Raw genomic sequence first — 14435 nt, 5'->3', positions numbered from 1 at the left:
TAACCCTGAAGAAGAAGTGATGAGGGGTCGATATTGATACTTAGTAGTGGTCTAATAAATTCAGGAGTGCATCTCATCCAGTACAATCTGTGCAGAAATGTATCATGAGTACGTAAATCAATGTGTACCCAATAAGTATCTAGCCTAACCCTGAAGAAGAAGTGATGAGGGGTCGATATTGATACTTAGTAGTGGTCTAATAAATTCAATATAATAAAATAAACAGGTGTAAAACATGGTAAATAAATAGTAAAAACATATATAGGTACATAATGCGATCCTCAACTGAATAGTAAATACAAAGTCCTCAAATATTGGATACTACCTCAAATGAAATACATAATGGTCAACACCGGATCACATAGCACGTCTACAGTCAGGAAAACTCACGGAAAATGCGACACCATGTACGCGAACGCAAAAGCCAAAATCCCCTTGACCAGCATTTACTCTTTGCTAACACGGACCCTTGTCGCGCGCGATTCAAATCCACCCTGAACCTTCCCAATAGTGGGACCGCATCGCGAATGCGATGAAACAATAATCCTCCAGCTCAAATTCTTCATCGCGAAAGCGAGCACCCCAAGATGCTCCGACATGGTCTGAAACCACCCCGAAATGCATCTGATGCCCTCGAGACCCCGTCCAATCATGTCGATCAGTGCCATTACCTTATCCAAACTTGTCCAAAGGATTGAAATGCCACGAATAATATCACAAATCCAGAAGCACAACCAAAATACTTTTTTTAACTTTTAAACTTCGCCAAACGCTTTGGGATCACACTTAAACATTCCGGAACGACGCCAAACTTTACGTACAAGTCGAAAATCATAATACAAACCTATTCTCACGCTCAGAATCTGAAACGGACTTCAATAACATCAAATTACTCTTCAAATCAAACTTAAGAAATTCTAAAATCTTCAAAATTTCAAATTTCCACAATAAGCGTTGAAATGCTCCCGGACCATCCAATACTCAACCCGAACATACGTTTAAGTCCAAACACATTACACAAACCTATTGAAACCTTCAAATACTGATTTTGAGGTTGTCTACTCAATAATCAAACTTTGGTTAACTCTTCCAACTTAAAGATTCTGAATTGAGTATTATTCTTCCGAATTGAGAATTATTCTTCCAAATCAACTCTAAACTCCTCGAAAACCAAAATCAGCAACACGCGCAAGTCATAATACATAAATTAAAGTTATTGAAGGCCTCAAACCGTCGAATGACATGCTAGAACTCAAAATGACCGGTCGGGTCGTTACATTCTCACCCACTTAAACATATGATCATCCTCGAACGTGCCAAGAACCGTTCCGTCCGTAGTTTCCCAAAATCACTATTTAACACCTCGTGCACCTGCTCATGCCACCACTACCCAGATGAGCACATTAGTTGTTACATCCCGTGAGTTAATAACATTGATACCGTTATATACATTTTGATATGGTATTTTGAGTGGGACAATTTTTTAAAAATAAAAGATTTTGAAAAATATAATTTTATATAGTTATTAATATTACTACTTTCGAATATGCTTTAAATTATACACATAATATAAGAAAGTTTATGAGATTTTCTTTATTGTAAGGACATAAATTATTTTTTTTCACAAGAAAAGAAGGTTATCTTTTTACTATTTTAAGAATTAAGCATACGAAAATTTGTACTTTTTTTATGAGATTAGGAAAATTATAAGTTGAGAAAATATATGTACTTGAGAAAATATATGTATTTTTACATGGATGTTTTAATGAAATAATAGTGTATATATTGATTTTATATGGTACCACATGACCATGATAGTAAAGTTTCTTATAATAAGATATAAATATATATAAAGTGTATTCAAAATGAGTAGTATTTTAAGTAATTTGAGATAATTCTTATTTATGCGGGTAAATTTTATATATATTAAGTACTAAAATATGAGGATAGTCATGTGATTTATATCTTTTGTTTTAATAGGAATTATGTGTCATAAATGTAGAACTTCCACCGCCAACATATGGTAGGTGGAAGCCAAACATCTAATGACCATTTATTCTCATTTTTGGAAAGGCTACATATATCATACACATACGATCTCAGCAGAGGTCGTTCACTTTTGGTATACTCCAATAGTTTATTTACAACTCTCAATAGTAATCACTTTCTAATCTCTTAAACTCTTTCCACCAAGGAACATAGCAATGTTATTGAGAAAGAGCTTTAGCCAAGATTATCTTTGCATAGAAAAGTTATTGCTTCGGGCTTTTCATATAACTTATTCCGTGTTTTGTTGTAATTAATGTGTGTTAGAGGATTGTCAAGAGAATCGACTCAGGTATGTTAAGGATATTCCTTCTTTCTTTTTGCATGATCCATGTAACGATACGTAAACGTAATGCTATTTCATAAGTGATTCTACTCTTAGCAGTTAAGAATATCTATGTTATTCATTCCTTGTAAAGTAATGTTCAAGCATATCTAAGTATGTATATAGTTCCTTATTGAAGTATTTGATAAAGATGTTATTTATAATATAGTAATTTATTTTTCCTTTTGCAAAACATGTTTCTCTATGCAATACATACTTGCAGTTGTATATGGAAATATTACTTGTGTTAGTAAAAGCTTAATCTTGTCATGCTAGATTACCGTTTCAGTTGGAAAAAAAAAAACTCGCATAGAAGTTGTTGCTTGTGCGTTTTTCTCTTTCTTAGCAGCATGCTTTAATTTTAAGAGATAAGTATCCAGATTGCCAGTAGCATCACAGATGCTATTCCTTCTTCAGGCAACAATATTTACTCCTTTAAGGGACAACTGAAACCTTTTGTTCTGGAGCAACTTAGCAATAAGAAAAGCCTTAGCTGATTTTTAAACTTGATTAAATTAAGGGCACATATCTTGTGTCATGCATGAAGAAAAGATTGGAGATAGAGAATATTGATTATCATTTAATGGTCCAGAACAGTGGGGCAGTTACATATTTACCATCGTGCTATGGCTGGTTGGGTAGTCATGCATATTCATTTACCACCGTGCCACGGCCGGTTGGGCAGATATGTATTTACCAACGTGCTACGGCCGGTTGGGCAGACATGCATTTATCACCGAGCTACGGTCGGTCGGGTAGTTATTGGGCGGTTGGGCAGTTATGTATCATTATTTACCACCGGTTGGGCAGTCATACATTTACCACCGTGCGACGGCCGGTCGAGCAGTTACCACTGATCAGTTGGGCAGTCATGCATCATATATATGGATAATAGTCTCAAAGAGAAGCATTATATATATATATATATATATATATATATATATATATATATATATATATATATAAGTATAATAAGTATGCACATACGGTGGCACTTCAGAGATTCAAGTTGATTCTTATATGTCTATAACTAATGTTGAATAATGGTTATGTTTTAGCTCTGCTTTGCATACTTAGCACATTATTCGTACTGACGTTCTTTTGTTGTGCATGCTACATTCATGTCTGCAGGTATAGATAATCAGTTTGACGAGCCCTCATAGTAGATGTGATTGACATTCAGCGAAGGATCGGTAAGACTCCACCTCATTCGGAGTGCAGCCGAGTCTATGAATCATCGTATCAGAGTTTTGCTACAGACTTATGGGTAGGCCAGTACCCTGCCCAATTTGATGTATAACAATCTTTGAGGCTTTGTAGACAGAGGTTCATTTTGTATAGTATGTTAAAGGTCTTGACGGCATATATGTATTCGTGATTTAAGAAAGACGGTTCATTGATACAGGGTTTTTCCACTTATAGTTGTGCATTACGAGTTGTGACCATATTGGCTCATGATAGTTACAAAGAAATAAATAGTTGCAGAGTGGTTCGCTCGGGCCAGTGCGGCATCGAGTGCCAGCCATGCCTCCCGAGGTTTGAGGCGTGACATTAGCTCAACCAAACTGAAGATCATTCCTGCTATCTTAGCCCACAAGCCTTAGAATCAAATTCCAACATCTGAAATGATCTACAAGGTCTGATTCTAATATACGAACGTCGTATCAATCTCAACACGCTGAACCAAAACTTGATCATGCACCCATGCTAAAATCACACAATGCACCGCATAATTCGTATGCACGCAACAACATCCTCCAACTAAAATAGCTGCAAATTCACTAACCTGGTGCCCGCAATATGCTTTATCAAACATATAAGCCCTATTTCAATCCTCTCAATACTTCAACAAAGAAATATATGCATAGAAACTCATAACCACTTGTCAAATCAACAACTAATGGAGTCTCTCCGCTTGACAAGAACCATTACCTCATCCTGAACTGAATAGTGACATTTTCTCTTTAATATACCCTACATAAACCCAATCGCGCTGATTTCATGTCAAACAATCTCGTATCACCTAGTGCAGGTTGATTGATCGACAAGCCACATTAAAAACCAACTATAATCTCATACGAAAACATAATGCGTCAACAAGACACAACTCGAATATGACAAATTAAGGAAAAATGAACTTAAGTAAAGAACTATTCGGCCCACGTAATAAATAAAATGGCCAAATAGATGCTATGAACCTATCTCTGATATGAGAAACAAGGCAAACAAAATAAGTATAAGGAATAGTACTGTCGCGCCCCCTTTTTCTCGCAAAATCGGGTTCATGACATTTGGGAGGACAACTCATTCCCTTTTGGGAATTAGGTTTGAATTTGAAGAGTCGCCACCTAATGATTAAGGTGCATTAGGACACCAAGAGGGTTTGATTTGAGTAACCAGTGATAGGGTAAGGGCTTGAAATTATTCTATGGGGAAAGTGTTAGGCACCCCTCAGGATCCACTAGTGTGGTTTCCGGCTAGACTGTTGTTATGAACTTAGGTGCAAATAACGCGTAAACAAATAAAGCTTCAAATAAGAGGGGATTTTCACATAAGGGTTTATAAACAAATACAGTTGGAAAGAACTAAAAGAAAGCTGATTTTTCTTAAAAAAGAGAGTTTGAAATCCGTAGAAGAAACAAAGAAACAAAGGGAAAGGGGAGTCCTAGGTTTATTAATAATATGGATCACACCACACAACATCCGATATTCACTCCTCAGTGAGGGGCTACACGTGATGTTATCGCATGGTCATCATATCAATATCTACCCTTTCCCACCTTGTTAAGGTATTAAAGCGCGGAATGGTCTCGTTTACTTGTTGCATGCTATTACCCGTCCCAATCCTATCAGCCCCATAGGTATTTAAGACTACTAATCCTAAAAGGGAGGGATATTAGGCTTATTTGTAGTTTCAAAGGCAGAATTCTGAGGCGACATATAAAAACATGTATAGTAAATTGGGGAGGAGCACATAACAAGTAAAAAAAGGCTCAGATATACCTCTTTCAATCAAAGAAGCATGTAGTTAGCATGACTTACACATACTGTTTAGGGTATGATTAAGAATTTAAAAGCTGAGGCAGACTGATTTATTACATAATTCAGATAAGAAACCCGAATCAGGCCTGCCTGCTGGTTGTAATTAATAAAAAAGATTCTATTTATAATTTTCACCCTAAAGCTTGCCTAAGTGTTGGACAAGGATCCTATAAACATGGTGTCTAATGAATTAAGAAAGCATTGAAATAAATTGAATGCGTACTAGTTAGGAAAGGTTGCCATATTATTAAAGAAAGGCAAGTTCTTAGCAAAAAGGTTATAAGTTTTGCAGATGATGACACGTCGTTATTACTGGTTTTAGCCTTACAAGTGAATGAAGCGATTCAGATTCGATTAATAATTCCTATAGACATGATTTCTATGTGTTGTCGATTTTAAAACCTTTTATAGACATGGTAAAGAATGCAGAAGCCTTATAGATATGATATCTAGATGCTGAATTTTTTGTTTAAGACCTATGAACATGATTGCTAGATGAAGAACAGATATACGGGATTTAAAAGGACCTATAGGCATATTTCTCTATATGCATATGCAAAATTCAGATTTCCAGGTACTTATGGGCATGATTTCTATATGATAGCATGCAGAATTCAGAAATACTTATAGACATGGCATCTATGTGAGAAAATCAGAATACCTATTGGTAGGATATCTATGTGAGAATGCAGAATTTCAAAAATACCTATAAGCAGGATATCTATGTGGGAATGCAGAATTTCAGAAATACATATAGGCAGGATATCTACCCTTTGCATACATAGTTACCCCTCCTTTTTTTACTAGCCATCCCCAAGAAATTATTACAAATTATTACAGCCCAGAAAAAAGTAAAAGAATACATCAGAAATTGAAAAGTACAACCAAGGAAAGCCTAATTCAGGCTTCATTTCTGAAAAATGAGGTAAACCAACTCCAAGAGATCATGATCCAAAGCCTTTTTGTCATTTGGATGTGTCAAAGTTTCCTAATAGCCTCAAAGGGGACTCCGTGCAATGCTCACATCCAAATACATTATCAGATTAAGACAAGTGCAGTGTGGAAGAGCCAGCCCTCAAGTGTCCAAGTTCAGAGGGAGCTCAAGGTCCCAAGGTAAGGCTCACATGAGGGGGGGCAGAACTTAAGGACTAAGTGAGTGTGCAAGTGCAGAAACAGAATTCTAAAAGGGGGAAAGGGAAAGGGAAACAACTACAAATAAGTGCATATAGGAGTACAAGGGGAATAGGGAAGTTGAAAAGTCTAGGCAGGCTGTGGATATACCAGTAATGGATAATGCTGATACACCCAGAAGCCTACTAGAACACATTTAGAGGCTAGGATCCCGAGGGATCAAGTTTAGTTCATGGACAATAATTTGAATATTGTCATGCCTTAAACCACAGCTCAAACACATAGGGGGCAGGGGTTTTGGATTCATAATAGGAGTGGGTGGAAAGAAATCAACATGCTAATTCAAGTACAAAAACAGTAAGTAGACATGGATACAAAATCAGTAAATAAACACATTGTTGTGGTGCTAAAGCTTAAATCAGGACATACCAGTTTTAAAGAAACAAATAGAGAAAAGCAGTAGGTCTCGTAAACAGGCCACAGTGCAGACAAGAGAGAATATATTATGTATGAATGTGAGTTCAGAAAGATTGTGAATGAGTGATGGTGTGTTTCTAAAAGAGTCGTGCATTTATAGTGTGAAAACCAGGCATAAATATGGTATGAAAATAGTTAAGGAACTGATTATCAATTAAGAATCAATCACACGAGACTTCATTTAATTAAGGAATTCAGATTCAAATGGGAATACTACTTAAGGGAAGAAGTCCAATAAACCTTTTGTGCAAAGCATGCAATTAGGGGCAAATACATAAAAGTTATTTAAGGGACAGAATTTTGAAATACACGGTTGTACAAATAAGGTAAGAAAGTCAATTAGTAGCCAATAAATTAAGAGTCAGAGATTTTGTAATTATTGGTCTATGAATGAACCAAGTCAAAAAAGCTGAGAAAGGTTTTAACTTAAGTCGAATCACAGGGAAATCAGCAAACAATGGAAAGAAATCAATCAAACCTATTAAGAAGGAAGTCTGAAACTAATCAAGATTTGAAAGCCATTTTAGAGGGAAGTTCATCACATATAAAGAGCATACAAACATGTTAAGCTGAAAGAAGATGTCGTGTCATTGCAAAATCAGTAGATAATAGACTACAGGAGTGTGGTTGTCACATAGGTTAGCAAAGTAGAAGAGAAGTAGTACCTAGTAGCATACAAAAGATCCAGTGTAAAAGACCTTAGAAGAGTTTAGCAAAAGTCAGAATTATATGAAAAACAAGGATTTCAAAACTCAGTTCAGAGACTCGAAATAGGTCTGAAAGAGTTAGGGTTTTTGAAACAAAACCAGTTCAGGCAAATCACATAGTTAATGGTTTCCAAACTTGGAAAACCCCCGAAATTCTAGGGTTCTACCATCAATCGAGTGCAGATATGAAAGGACAAGTAATTGAGTCGGAACAAGTTCAGAGGTCTCAGAAAAGAACTGAAACCTTTAACATGTTCCTTTCAGCAACAGAAACTTATGAGAAACATGGTAGAAGAGTAACATGCGAAATACAGTAGGTGCTCAAAGAAAATATGGTAGAAGAAACTAATACGAACCTAATGAAAAAAATGCTAAGAACAGTAAGAGAAGCATATTAAGAAGTATTAGAAGAAACTTAACTAGAACACAGTAGAGGAAATTTAATAAGAAACACTCAAGAACACAACAGAGGAAATTTAATAAGAAAACACACAAGAACACAGTAGAGGAAAATATAGTAGAGAAAACACACAAGAACATAGTAGAGGCAAATATAGTAGAGAAAACACACAAGAACACAGTAGAGGAAAATACAGTAGAAGAAACACACAAAAGAAAGAAAAAAAATCAGAGAAACCTCTAAATATCTCAGAAAAACCCTAGATCGGAAAAATAAATGGTTTTGAAAGTAGTTTTTTGAAAGAAAATCCAGAAAATCGTTTAAAAATATAGAGAAAGAATAGATCTAGAACATATCTAAAAAGATCAGAAAAACCTCAAAACTTGGGTTTTTAGAGGAACCCAAAGGGTGAGAAAGGCTTGGAGGCTTGGATCTAAACAGAAGGAGTCGTAGCCAGGCTTGAAACAGACATAGCTTGCCGGAGTAGGGCCGGAGATGCCCGTAAAGCTTGAATCAATAGAGGTATGGACCCAAATTTTCGTGGTCGAGTCATGAAGCTTCAGTTAACCAAACTTGAGGAGCCATAGGTGGCTTGGTGGGTGGTAAGACCACCATAGTTTAGGTTAGAAGGTGGCCGGAGAAAATGAACAGAACTCATCGGAGAGGAGAGGAGAGGGAAGGTTCTAGAGAGAACCAGAAGTAGAGAGATAGAGACGAGTGAGGAATGAGAGGGGTATTAGGAGGTCGTTTGGTTAAAAAAGATAAGGACGGATGAGGGTCGTGATCTATTTGATCAACGGCTAGGATTTAATAAGGTTTTGGGTCGGGTAGGGGTAATTGGGGCCTGCGTCGGGTTTTAATTGAAATTGGGCTAAAATTGGGGTCCAATTAGGGGTCCGATCTTAGGCTAAAATTGAAACGGATTGAGCTATTATTTAAATAGCCAATTTTTCCTTTAGAATTATAAAAAATAATAAATTAATTTTCGAAAATAAATTGAAATCATCAAAATGATTTATAACACATGATTATAGATTTAAAAATATAAAATCTCATTTTGTGAATATGAGACGAATTTAAACCTATAATGGCTAATATTGCAATTATGCAATTCTATCCTTAAAAAATACCAAATAAATTTGTAAAAAAAATGTGTAAAAAATACCTTAGCTATATTTTAATATAAACATGAGACTCCAATAAATGAATTACCAAAATAATAACTTTGGGGATAATTATTGGGTTTTCTTGATAAAATAGGGCAGTAAATTAATTTAAAAGTCTTTGAAAATTTAAGAAAAACAATGCAGCCATGGAAAATATTCATATATGCTTATACATACTATTTTGAAAGGTATTTTTCATGAAAAAATTATAGGAAAAAAATGGATATCAACAAGTACTCAACACCTCATTGTTTCGGCATGCAACCCGATCCACAGATGATACCATTGCGGCGTGCAACCTGATCCAAACAACATACCCGTGGCAGCGTGCCACCCGATCCACACATAACAATTAGTAAGGGAAATACTCGTCGAGCCAAAATGCTCATACCCACAAAACACATATATACCAACAACAAGCATGCCAAGTGCATAAACATTACTTGGGGAGACAAATAGAGCCATGCGCTACAGGATGCCAAGCATGACTAATGTGAAATACACGACATGCCTCTCGCGAGCCATCTCGCTCATATAATACCACAAGCTACACAAGATCACAATAAATGTGTGAATAATCAAATCATGTCACAACCCACATGGAATAAGAGAGTAATACATGGAATAGATGACGACATGAATAACATCTAACGCCCGAAGACGCATCCATAAGCATTGCTATGCTGAATTAGCATATTTGATCTAGTGTAGAGTATACATTCATATTAGGTCTACCAATGGTCCTCAAAACCAATTGTGATCATCCCAAAATAGGTCAATAACCTTCTAAATAACCACAATGATCCTATCCATGACGCATACGATCAGTTGTCAAATCAAGAACAAACTTCTACAATCCGCAACCAAAGGAATAGAGCGTCTCTTAGGCATAAAATCTCTAATCGGCGGTAGTACTAGAATCTTCATACATAATTTCGATATCTACCACTTGAATAACTACCACTTCACACTTACAGAATCATCCCATGGGAGTTACTCCCACAACCTACTACACCAGGTAGCAAAATCAGTACATCCATGGGTACTTACCATAGTATCAATGTGATGAAAATCAAGAACACCATTCTCAGGAGACACTAAGATAGAACCAGCATACTCTGAACGTCTGAAATCTTCCCCTGCTCCACCAAGCTTGTGACGTTCTTATCAAAACTGAACTGCAACCTTGATCCTCAACTTCAAATTTCCATACCGCTCACTGCACCTATCATGCAGCTATGCGAGAGTACAGGAATTTCATCATGGCTCTTAAACCACCAGTAGAATAAATACTTCATCGCTCGAAACCTTTCATTTAACACATTTCAGAAGAAGGATCGCCACACACAACCAACTTCCCATAACCGCAAGAGACAAAGAACTCAAGTCGTGTTCTAAACTGCTATATTTCTTCCAGGATTTGCTTACACACAATAGCGGCATCAAAATCAAATACCTCCAAATCAGTCAAATTACGACGGCTATCAAGCCGGCACGTACAACAAGAATCACTTGTACAACCTTACCATATCGAAGGAACCGATCATTTCAACAACTATGGTGATTCAAACCACTACTAATTGACTCAACTTCTTCCGATTTGCTCTTGACTTGCCACCAAAATAATAGTTCTATGCAAACACACAACAAACCTTAAACAACACTCATCCCGAGTTACCCAAATCACGAGACCACGTTGTCTCCATAATAATAAGCCATTTATACCCTCCTCATGCACTCAATAGTATCTCTAACTAATACACTTATTTTGAAAGATCTCCTACGAACCCGAAGTTGCTCTCCCATCTCTCTAACATCACACTGCAGAGCTGGTGACATTCATAGAAATACTCCAAGTCTATTTCACACTCCACTGAAAAAGTAATTCCTTAGCCATACGATGATTCCGAAAATCCTTAGGCACCGCACTTAAATTCTTGAACCCGTTAGAACCATTATTGAGAGCCACCCACTCTGTCCTGGTCCAGAATATATAACCATACTCCAGTTCTCTGTTAGCACACAAACACTTCCAAAAGAAGAAACCAAATGAATTCTTTTCCTTGTACATCACATCCACAAGAAGTATTAAATCTGAGTCATCCCAGAATATGCACATGAATCGATAAGGCGAAGTGTAGCACACGTTCATCAAATTCCTTATTCAACTTACCATTGTTATTTTCTTTCCTTAGGTATAACTAATACACCAATGTACCGATAACCCGATACTGCCAAGGCACAAAATCACTCGACCCAATCATAGGTGGTAGGCTCCCCTACTTGGCTTTTAGCCACCGTTGGAAAGTCTAAGGAACAACAACGACTTCTGCTTTGGCTACCATGATCCCACACTATTACTCAACAAGATTTCTCACAATCTCGTGTTGCAGAAATCATCACACATCCCGAATTGGTAGTCTTAAATGCATACTCAAATTCATAAGAGTCGACCATCTTCCCAAGCGATACAAGCTTGTGTCGTAGTACATGCTCCCGTTGGATATAGAGTAGAACTCTTCATAGAAACTTCATCTGAAATCATGCAACTCCTAACATCCTCATATGAGATAGCCCACCTGTGTAACTCCATATCGACATCTCCAACGTCATTGCAATATTTAGATCCATCATGAAATCAATTAATCTCCCTGGGTCCACACTGATCCATATGCTGTAAGAATCCTTTCATTTGTTAACATCACATGACGTTCCAACAATATGTTTGAAACTCGAAGATGTATTGTATCCAAAACAGTAATCAAACACTCAAATTTTCCTACATTACAATCAAGCTTTAAGCACAAAAATACATCGGGGATCATCTCCATTGAACCATCAATACTGGAATTGTTGATTCAATTCTGTAGTCGCAACACATCGCCATCTTTGATAACTGCTTCTTAGATATCATTTCATAATACCGTGCCTAGAGGCAAACAAATGACAACCAAAATACCGTTGAGCCTTAATGCGTTCAATCAAGGACAGTGACACTACGATATTTACAAGAATTCCACCAAATTCAAAAATATCCGACCTCGGGACTCCTTCAACCAATGCCTGAACATCCATAATCTAACTGCCTCTCTTTTGCTGAATCAAATGACGAATCTCCCAATCATAAATAGATTAATCTTCCTCCTGAATCATTCATTGACACGACACATAAGTAAGCACCCTACAATGCACACATGCACTTCAATAACAACACGTGAACATAATAATAGACTATGTATAGCCTCAAAAATATAAACAACACCAACAACGGGGCTTAATGGATAGAACACTCCTTTATAAGGTGACGATAATTGTACGCCTATATATGTAGGGAAAAACATCCTACACCGTATCTATAGCATCTTTAGAACTCATCGGTGCCCAATCGATAACAAATTCCCGATGCCGCGTATGAATGAGTAGGAAGGAACCAAATGCACAAGCATCAACAAAATCAAATCGGACAATAAAGAATCTAGGAAGGAAGTTCTCCTATCAACCATATAGCCCCTCGAAGATAAGTAAGGATGTCTCCTTACGGATCCGTAAGACTCTACTAGACTTGCTCATGACTCGTGATACCTAAGTGAACCTAGTGCTCTGATACCAAGCTATCACGACCCAATTCCCACCATAGGACGTGATGGCACCCAACATTGCCGTTAGGCAAGCCAACGGTGAAATATCAACTTAATCATGAATTTAATTAGATATATAAATCAATGCATTAAAAATCATGGATACATACAATTTAAATAAAATATAAAGTAAAAGTGTGTCAATGTTAAGCAAAACCACAAACAAATTCTAGAACATCCCAAAATCCGGTATCACAAATGCACGGGAATATACTAGGAAGTACAATAATAATACAACATCTGTATGGAATACAAGATAGATAGGATAAAGTAAATACTCCCTCCGTTTCAAATTAGATGAGGTACTTTCCTCTTTAGTCTATTCCAAAATAAATGACACATTTCTAAATTTGGAAATAATTCAACATTAAACTCTTCGTTTTACTCATTTTACCCTTAATGAAAAGCTTTTATAACCACACAATTGTCATGGCCCCACAAAACTTTTACCCCTTAAGCTTTTAAGACCACAAGTTTTAAAAGTCTTCTTCTTTTTTCTTAAACTCTGTGCCGAGTCAAACTACCTCATCTAAATTAAAACGGAGGGAGTAATAAAGATGGAGCTGCGAATCGTAGCATGGAATGCAGTTCACTATAAAGTCCCCTCAGCAACTGCACCTACACGCCCCAAATGATCCGTAATTACCTGCACAATAAGTGCATATGTGAAGCATGAGTACATAAATCAACGTGTACCCACTAAGTATCTAGACTAACCCCGAAGAAGTAGTGATGAGGGGTCGACTTTGACACTTATTAATGCTCCAATAAATCTACTATTATAAAATAAACAAGTGAAACATGGTAAGTAAACAATAAAAGCAGATATAGATACATAATGATCCTCAACTAAATAGTAAACACAAGGTCCACAAATATCGGATACTACCTCAAATGAAATACACAATAGTCAACACCGGATAACATATCACGTCTCAAGTCAGGAAAACTCACGGGTATACTGATTTTTTATCAAATAATAAGAACAATTCTTTCGAGGCAAACGACCTGATCCCATAAGAGTCCGTTACATTATCCTGCCAAGGTGGACGACACAATTCCATAAGAGTATGTTACAATATCCTGCTGAGACAAAAGGCCCGATCCCATAAGAGTGTGTTGCAATATCCTGCCTAGGCGAATGGCACGATCCCATAAAAGTGTGTTACTATATCCAGCCGAGGCGAACGGCCCAATCCCATAAGAGTACTGTTGAGGCATTCAACCCAATCCCATTAGAATATTAAGCTTTTGAGGGTCCTTGACCCCACTCATGAATGTATGTGTGAGTTATTAAATTCAAGAAAAAAATTTGATGAATTCTTATAATGCGAGAGAAATCTGTAAGGGAAGTACAATTTCTACGGCTGATCAAGTAGCTCGTCAAGTATCTAAAATAGCAATTACATTATTCTACGTGAGTCTAGTTTAAGGTCATAATGTGAATTAAAGAATTTAAACATGCAAGAATAACTCAGATAGTACAATTAAAGCATGGAGTGA

This window comes from Nicotiana tabacum, chromosome 7 (assembly GCF_000715075.1).
Source record: "Nicotiana tabacum cultivar K326 chromosome 7, ASM71507v2, whole genome shotgun sequence".
NCBI classification, from domain to species: Eukaryota; Viridiplantae; Streptophyta; class Magnoliopsida; order Solanales; family Solanaceae; genus Nicotiana; species Nicotiana tabacum.
This window is presented reverse-complemented; position numbering follows the sequence as displayed.